The sequence below is a fragment of the Microtus pennsylvanicus genome, chromosome 2 (assembly GCF_037038515.1).
Source record: "Microtus pennsylvanicus isolate mMicPen1 chromosome 2, mMicPen1.hap1, whole genome shotgun sequence".
Taxonomy (NCBI): domain Eukaryota; kingdom Metazoa; phylum Chordata; class Mammalia; order Rodentia; family Cricetidae; genus Microtus; species Microtus pennsylvanicus.
Window position 1 is genome coordinate 124661460 of NC_134580.1, and position 8239 is coordinate 124669698.

General features: G+C 43.5%; 1 pseudogene; it reads right to left on the reverse strand.

Annotated features, from left to right (window-relative positions):
• Positions 1 to 855: 855 nt before the first annotated feature.
• Positions 856 to 2008, reverse strand: LOC142845098 (ADP/ATP translocase 2 pseudogene; annotated as a pseudogene).
• Positions 2009 to 8239: the final 6231 nt, after the last annotated feature.

Here is an 8239-nt window from a genome sequence, read left to right on the forward strand (position 1 = left end):
ACTCCGTCCATAGTTAACTGAGTCTAGATAACCTCTCATAAGCATGCTCAGAGGCTGACCTAATCTAAATAGTCCCTCACAGATGTGTCTGGAAAACTATCTTCTGGATGATTCTAGGTCAGAGTGACAAACATTACTGAGCATGACGCATCGTTTTAGTGAAATTTGAGAATAAACCCATGGACATGTGGCCTATTGGTGTTTAATTAAAATACAAAGGGATTCAATGTGCAAAATGATTTTAACAGATGACACTGAAATGTATTTATGTATAAAATGTCTGAAGTCGCTGTACATCGTGTATGAAATTGAATTATAGTCTCACTTTATGTATTAAAAATATTCACACTTTTTCATAAAGAAGAGTAGTCAACATAGCCCCACAAGCTCTAAATGAGAAGCTTGATAATTCCTAAAGAGGACACTGAAGGTCAGCTTGTGGTAATAGCAAATCGTGGGCTAATTCCAGTGAGGCTCAAAGGAGAAATTTCAATATGCAGAGAAATAAATTAGGATTTGAAGACATATGACTTTACAGCCAAAGCCTAACTGTAAGCCAACCTTTCTGTTCACATTTCGAGACACACTTCACCTTCCTCTACAGATCCAAATGATGGCCTGTGACCTGTGACGTCATCAAAACTCCGAAAACCCATAGAGTCCAAAATAGCAAGGAGCGCACAATGTTTAAACCCTCATTTGAAATCCCACATCATTGCCTCCTAACATTTGCAAAGGGTCATTTTGGCAAGGATGACCAGTTGGCCGGCCTAAGAGAGGAAAAGGGTAAATTAGACTATAGCTTCAACAGTTGCAGAACCTCTCCTGATGCAGGAACTGTGGGTTAGGACTACATTTTTTTTGTCTTTAAATATTTTTTATTTCTTCAATTTTTATTATCAGGAGTGGCTGAAATAAAAAATATAATTGAGTCCCATCATTATTGTCATTATGGAAATGGCTTTAAGAGAAAACTGGTCAGATGAATAGTATTGCTTCCCACTTTTCAACTGGTAAATAGTTGCCACTGATAAAACAGACAGCCCAGAGAATCTGTCCACAATGTTCAAGATGTGGTGTATTATACAACATGCCTGTTCTCGGGGAGAATACCTATGACATAATTATGTGTACTTCTTGATCTCATCATACAAGACAAGCACAAAGGCACCACCCATGCCCCTGAGAATGTTGGACCATGCACCCTTGAAAAAGGCCTTGCTTCCTTCGTCACGAGCAGTCTTCCTCCAGCAGTGGACATGATGTCAGTTCCTTTGCGTCCTGACTGCATCATCATACAACGGCGAACCCTGTCAAAGGGATAGGAAGTCAAGCCAGCGACAGCAGTGACAGACTGTACAATCATCCAGCTGATGAAGATGTGAGTGCTCTTGGGATCTGGAAGCATTCCCTTTGCAGTGTCATAGATGCCAAAGTAGGCAGCTCGGTAGATGATAATGCCCTGGACTGACACATTAAAGCCTTGGTACAGGCCCCTAATCCCATCAGATTTGTAGATCTTAACCAGGCAGTCACCAAGGCCTTTGAATTCCCTTTCAGCTCCAGCTTTGCCCACATCAGCTGCTAGACGGGTACGGGGAAAATCAAGGGGGTACACAAAGCACAAGGATGTGGCCCCAGCAGCACCACCTGATGCCAGGTTCCCTGCAAAGTAGCGCCAAAACTGGGTCCTCTTGTCCACACCACCCAAAAAGATCTGCTTGTATTTATCTTTGAAGGCAAAGTTGAGAGCCTGGGTAGGAAAGTATCTCGGTGACATTGGCCAGGTTACCACGCCAGAAGGACAGGACTCCCTGTTCCTTGGGGATACGAACTACGCAGTCTATAATGCCCTTGTATTGCTTATCTGCCATGATTTGCTTGCTGGCATGCTGCACCTGCAGCAGCAGCTTGACCCGCTCGATGGCGCTACTGGCGTCTTGGGGATGGCCGCAGCCATTCCACCTGCCAAGAAGTCCTTGGCGAAGGACACGGCGGCATCTGTCATGTTGAAAGAGAAAGAAAAGGCAGGGGAGCGCGAAACGGGACTGGCTTGACAACCGGCTTTGACTCCCGGACTCTGAGGACTACATTTATGTAGTAAAATATAACGAGCTGTAAATCATATATCAGAGGCTTCTTTAAAAAGATAAAATTATTTGTTTTATGTATGTGTATGTGTGTGTGTCTGTGTGAGTTTATATGCAACATATGACCCCATAGGTCAGGTGGGGATGGCAGTTCTAGAACTGGAGTTACAGAGGGTTGAAAGCTGCCATTTTGGTCCTTGGTAAACAAACCCGAATCCTCCACAAAACCAGTAAACGTCCTTGAATGCTGAGCCATCTCTCTAGACCCAAACAGTGGCTTCTTTAGGAAAGTGTTCCTCTTAGCTCATCCATTTCATCAAAGAGCTAATCTTCTAGCATCCTGTGTCTTCTTTCTCCTCACCTATAAACCTGAATAGCTCACAGGTGTTGTAATAGGAGCGGCAGGGCTGCGTCCCCGGCACCCCGGCTGCCTCGCTAGCTTATGCCCCAAAATAACAACACACAAATTATATTCATTTAAACACTGCTTGGCCCATTAGCTCTAGCCTCTTAAGGGCTAATTCTCATATTTTGCCTAACCCATTTTTAGTAATCAGTGTAGCATCAGTCTTACCGGAAAAGATTCTAGCCTATGTCCATCCTGGGTCGGAGCTTCATCGCGTGTGCCTCAGAGAGCAGAGCTCTCGTGTCCGCCCGGGAGAGGTGAGCATGGCGTCTCTCTGAGCTCACTTCCTCTTCCTCCCAGCATTCTGTTCTGTTTACTCCTCCCACCTATGTTTTAACCTATCAGGGCCAAGCAGTTTCTTTATTGCTTAACCAATGAAATCAACAGATTGATATATGACACTCCCACATCACACAGGGAACTCAGGACAGACCCAGTCATCAGAAACCCTGGAGTATAATTCTCCAGCTCAGAATCTCACTGTCTACAGGTCTCTGCCTCATTACAAGTTGCTTTCATCTATTTTGCATTGCTGTAACTAAGTAGCTGGACCTGAGTCATTTAGAAAGAGGTTCATTCTGATTCTGGAGTTACTTGAGTGGCTATACCTTGTGTTGCTTCAAATCATAGCTGAAGGATTAGCATATATGTACAGAATAGAAAGAAATCGAAGGTGTGTGTGTGAGTAAGGCATTGTGTGTGTGTGTGTGTGTAATATCCAAGTATATGTGTGAGCTTGTTTAGGGGTATACCTATCTATATGTAACTGTGTTGAGGCAGGCTTCTCTCAGGCATTCTAAAATATGTTTTATGAAAATGCATTAAAGCTGAGGAATTTTTGCCCTGGCTTCTGTCTGAGTTTACCTCTCCTGCTTGAGCTAGTTTCCTGGGCCTTTATATTCCCGTATACAAGGTGCCCATCAAAACTTTCCCGAGAGAAGTGGGGATAATGCTGGCTAGAAGCCTGCAAACATGGAAACTTTATGTGGTTGGTTTGCTGTAGCAGATTTAATATGTGTAAGTGCCATGTATTCATTGTTTTTGTTACAGAGTGATAGATATGAATAGGACAAATTGAGATGCTGGTATATGGACATAAACACTCAAACTTCTAAATGGAGTCAGCTTGTATCCCACACCTCCATAGAGGTTCAGTCTGGCTCATTCAGCTCATTCAGAAACTCATTCAGAAACTCATTCAGAAACTCAGCTGGGTACTGACTTCATAACCAGGAACTAGAAGCCTCTTAAGGTGTAACAATCAAGAGATTTTTATCTTAATTTACTTCCCTCTCCGGCTACAGAATGGTGAAGGAACTGATAGGAATCACCTTGTGTTCTGAGGTGCAGCGTTCCTGACCACAATGAAGAGAGAGCACTATTTATCACATGGGGTATTTTCAAGCGTAGAGATACACCCCATGTTGAGACACATCCATCGGGTAAACAGGGCCAGTCACAAATGATTGCATTACTGGGATGGGAACTAAACGTCCTGTCTTATTCCTGGAAACTGCTATCTGTGCAGCATTCCAGCCTGAAGGAAATATTGACACCTAGTAGTGGCCTCTTCTTTTGTTGCCTTCGGAAGTTTCTGCTTTAAGCTGCTGCGCTTGGCAAATTCTCACTCAGCGCTCAGCTGTAATGGTGAGCTAATTTCTAGTCTCTCCACACTTTAATGAAAGGCTAGGACATTCCACTTTATGGGCACGGCTGGACATCTGTCCATTTAACACGCGAAGCCTAAAATGGTCAGAGCACACAACAGGGTGCATTGCTGGAAGCAGGTGCCAGGGTCATCTCCTCAGGTTCCTTACCTGCTCAGATCCCTGGCTATGTGGATCCTAAGCACACCCTGAGGTCTGAGCCACCCTGGAGGATGTTTGATCAGTGCACCTGCCCCTAATCTTCTGGCTTCCATGTCTTGACAAATGAAGGCAGCATAATCCCATGTCATCAAAAGACAACCTTGATGAATGGGCTTGTGTCTTGCTCGGGGCTCCACCTCTTTGTCACGCTCCCAGCCACCATTCCTGGCCAGAGCCCAGCTGGGAGGAGGTGGCCCTTCAGCAAAAGAAATAGAAACCTCTGCTGGTTGGGAGAAAGCTAAGCCACCTGTCTAAACTGAATGTTTGCTACTGAGCTGAGGTGGAGGGACAATGCCCTGGCTTCCCTCATTGGGAGAGCTGCATGTCCCTCATAGTGGGGGTAGAGAGAAGTTGCCCTTCCTAACCAAGATGCAGCCACTAAAGAAGATGTGTTGGCCTTGATGTCCTGCCCATCAGGCTGGTACCCTGCTGGCAGAACAAACAAGGAGGAAGTGTTGTGTTGTGTGGACAAACAGGGCTGCTGGAGGTCTGCCTGTGGGAGGAGTCTCGTCTCCTTTTATCCAGGGTGGGATGGAAGTCTTGAAACTGACTTGAGCATGTGAAAGCAAGAAAAGATTCTGATTGTCTGCGCAAGGGTAAACATTTTCTTTCTTGTCGTCTCCGGGTGTGGACCACCTGCGCTGTTTCCCAACTATTGGAGAAGACCGCTTCCTTGTGTCAGCAAACATTCCACGGGTGATGCTCCATGAAAGCCGCTAGATGCTGAGGAGGACAGTTCACAGCAGCTCTGTCTCTGCCCTCACACAGCTAACACTCCTTTCTCCAGCCTAAGGAACCTCCTTCAGCCCCACCTCCTTTTCACTTCCCAGGACAGGACGCCCAAGCCTTGAGGGAGCAGGTGCAATGGGTATCACTCCCATGTGACGTCAGTGTACTGCACGGGGACCCTCATCAAAGCTCATGGGGCTTGGATTGAAAGAGACCGTTAGCACAGAGATACCAAGGCAACAGAGTTTTCAAACATGCACACTGAAGATGAGATGCAGCCAAGACCCAGAGGACCTCCTAGGTGGGGTGAGATCAGAGCTCCCAGCTCCCCAGACTCCCTGTCCTGTGGCTACTGGATTTCTTCTCCTTTCCCAGCTTGGCTTTCCATGGCTGAGGGCTTTTCGATCCAAATATGAACACAGAAGAAGTATTCATGTCAATGCTTTTTATTGCAAGAGCAGCCCATAACTTATTTTTGGAATTCATAGCATTTCCCCTGAAATAACTCAGTAGGTGATGAATCACCAGGCCCATTAGCAGCCGAGTCTTGTGTGGAATATGGTCTGGTGCAGTGTGTGCCTTCACCACGAAGGTTTATCCTGGAATCTGCTTTTCCTCCTGAGACCAAAAAAAGTAGCTACTGATACCTCAAGGGTTTTTTTTTAATTTATTTTGTTTATTTAGTTAGTTTTTCTAAATTGTCTCTTTCTTTAAACTGGTCTGACAGCTTCATTTTGAGTTTTCCAGATAGCTACTTAACGGTTGAAAATGGAATTCCTCCCCTCCCCCACTTCATGTATGGCTGCTCATTTTTAAGTGTTCAAGCCTCCGAGGCCCCACTTGCTCTACCTTAGGAAGGAAAGGGGAATTATTGTTCATAATAATTGTGATTGGTGGAATTTAGTCTATCTGATTCTAGGAAAACGGTAAGAGATTGGCAAAAGAAGTATGGTGGGTCTAATTTAGGCACACAGAATCTAAGTGTTTTTATCTTTGGGATAAAACTGTCAGGGATTTAAAACAGTGTGCCTCCCTGGACAGGGAGTTGGGAGGGCAATGCTCAAATTAGAACTGGAGTCTCCTGGGTCTGGTTCCCAGATGCCGCTGCTCAGCCACGCTAAGCTCATGGCTGCCATTTTTTTCTCCTCTAAAGATTACTATTGATTAACGTCGGCACATCCTTTTAGTGGACGGCATCATGAGAAGTAGACAGACTAATGCAACAGAGCGGAACTCGGGATTCTCAGCACATGGAAGATCAGTGTGTCATGAGAGAAGCTTTCAAGAGAAAAGTGGAAATCAAGATGCTCACCCTTATATAGTATCGTGCAAACATATACATGCATTCGAGATATATTTTGACTTTTTTAATGTTGGGTTTTTTTTGAAAATTAAAAGAACTATTTTTTACGGAACAGAATCAATATGAGGAGGGAAGATGAACACACAGTTTCGGTATAGGAGAATGTTGTGTAACCATAGTAGCACAGACTTTCCTAACTGTATGCCCAGAACCAAATATTATATCTGACTACACAAAATATTATTTTTTAAATATTTGTGAGGGTATAATTACATTATTTTCCTCTTTCCTTTTCTCCCTCTAAACCCTCCCATGTACCTCCCCCACTCTTTCAAAACCCTCTTTCTCTTTTCCGGTTACATATATAAATCTATGCATACACACACACATATGTGTGTATGTGAATGAATATATATATATATTCCTAAGTACACAAGCACAACCTGTTCAGTCTGTATAAGACTACTTGTATGCATGTGCTTTCAGGGCTGACCACTTGGTGTTGGAAAACCAGATGTGCTCTTCCCTAGGGAAGAATATTTCTCACACACTCAGCCTTAGTTGCCTGTAGTTCTTTGGCTGGGGTTGAGGCTCCGAAGCTTGCCCCATTCCATGTTAACAGGTCTATTGGTGTCATCCTTGTTCATGTCATACTTAGGTGGCCAAATTGGTGAGACTTCATAGGTGTGTGTACCTTCTGACATTTCTAGGACACACAATCTTACAACAAACTCCCTGTTCCTCTGGCTCTTAGAATCCCCCTCTTTTTCACAATGTCTCCCAAGCCTTCAGTGCAACAATTGTTTTGTAGACGTATCAGTTGGGCCTGGGCTCCACAACTCTGCATTTTGATTAGTTGTTGTTTTCTGTAATGATCTTCATCTGTTGGAAAGAATAGTTTCCTTGATGAGAGTGAAAAATTATTAATTTTTATGGGTGATGGGTAGAGCCACTGATCAGTCAATGTTTAGCATATGTACAGTCCTAGATTCTATACCAAGCACCACCAAAAATAAATTAATAAATAAATGCATAAATCAATGAAATTTCAAAATAGTCGCTGTAACCTGCACACAGGTTACATAATACATAGGGCAAAGAAAAGATCAGTATCCTTAGCATACAGATTTTTATAAATGTGTATAAAAAGATACAGTGATAATAGAAAATTGCTAAAAGATATAAACAGGCATCCCACTAAAGAAGAGAGACAGAAAAGGGCAATAAAAACATACAAACTATTTATAACCTCATTCGTAATCAAGCGAAAGTTTTAAGAATTACAACATTGAAAATTTACTTTTATCATAACTTATTATTATATATAAAATTGCATTTATGTTTATGCCCATATATATTTATATAACCAGTTTATTATTTAAAATTTGTCAATGTTTTCTTTTTAGTGACTCTGCCTAGCATTTTTTAAATTAATTTATTTATTTATTAAAATTTTTGACCTCCTCTCCTTCTTTCATTTCCTTCCTCTTCCCTCTCCCCCCTCCCTCTCCAGTCCTAAGAGAAGTCAGGGTGCCCTGCCCTGTGGGAAGTCCAAGGCCCTTCCCCCTTCACCCAGGTCTAGGAAGGTGTGCATCCAAACAGACTAGGCTCCCAAAAAGCCAGTACATGCAGTAGGATAAAAACCCAGTGCCATTATCATTGGCTTCTCAGTCAGCCCTCATTGTCAGCCACATTCAGAGAGTCTGGTCTGATCACATGCTCGTTCAGTCCCAGTCCAGCTGGCCTTGGTGAGCTCCCATTAGATCAGCCCCACTGTCTCAGTGGTTGGACGCACCCCTCTCAGTCCTGACTTCCTTGCTCATGTTCTCCCTCCTTCTGTTCT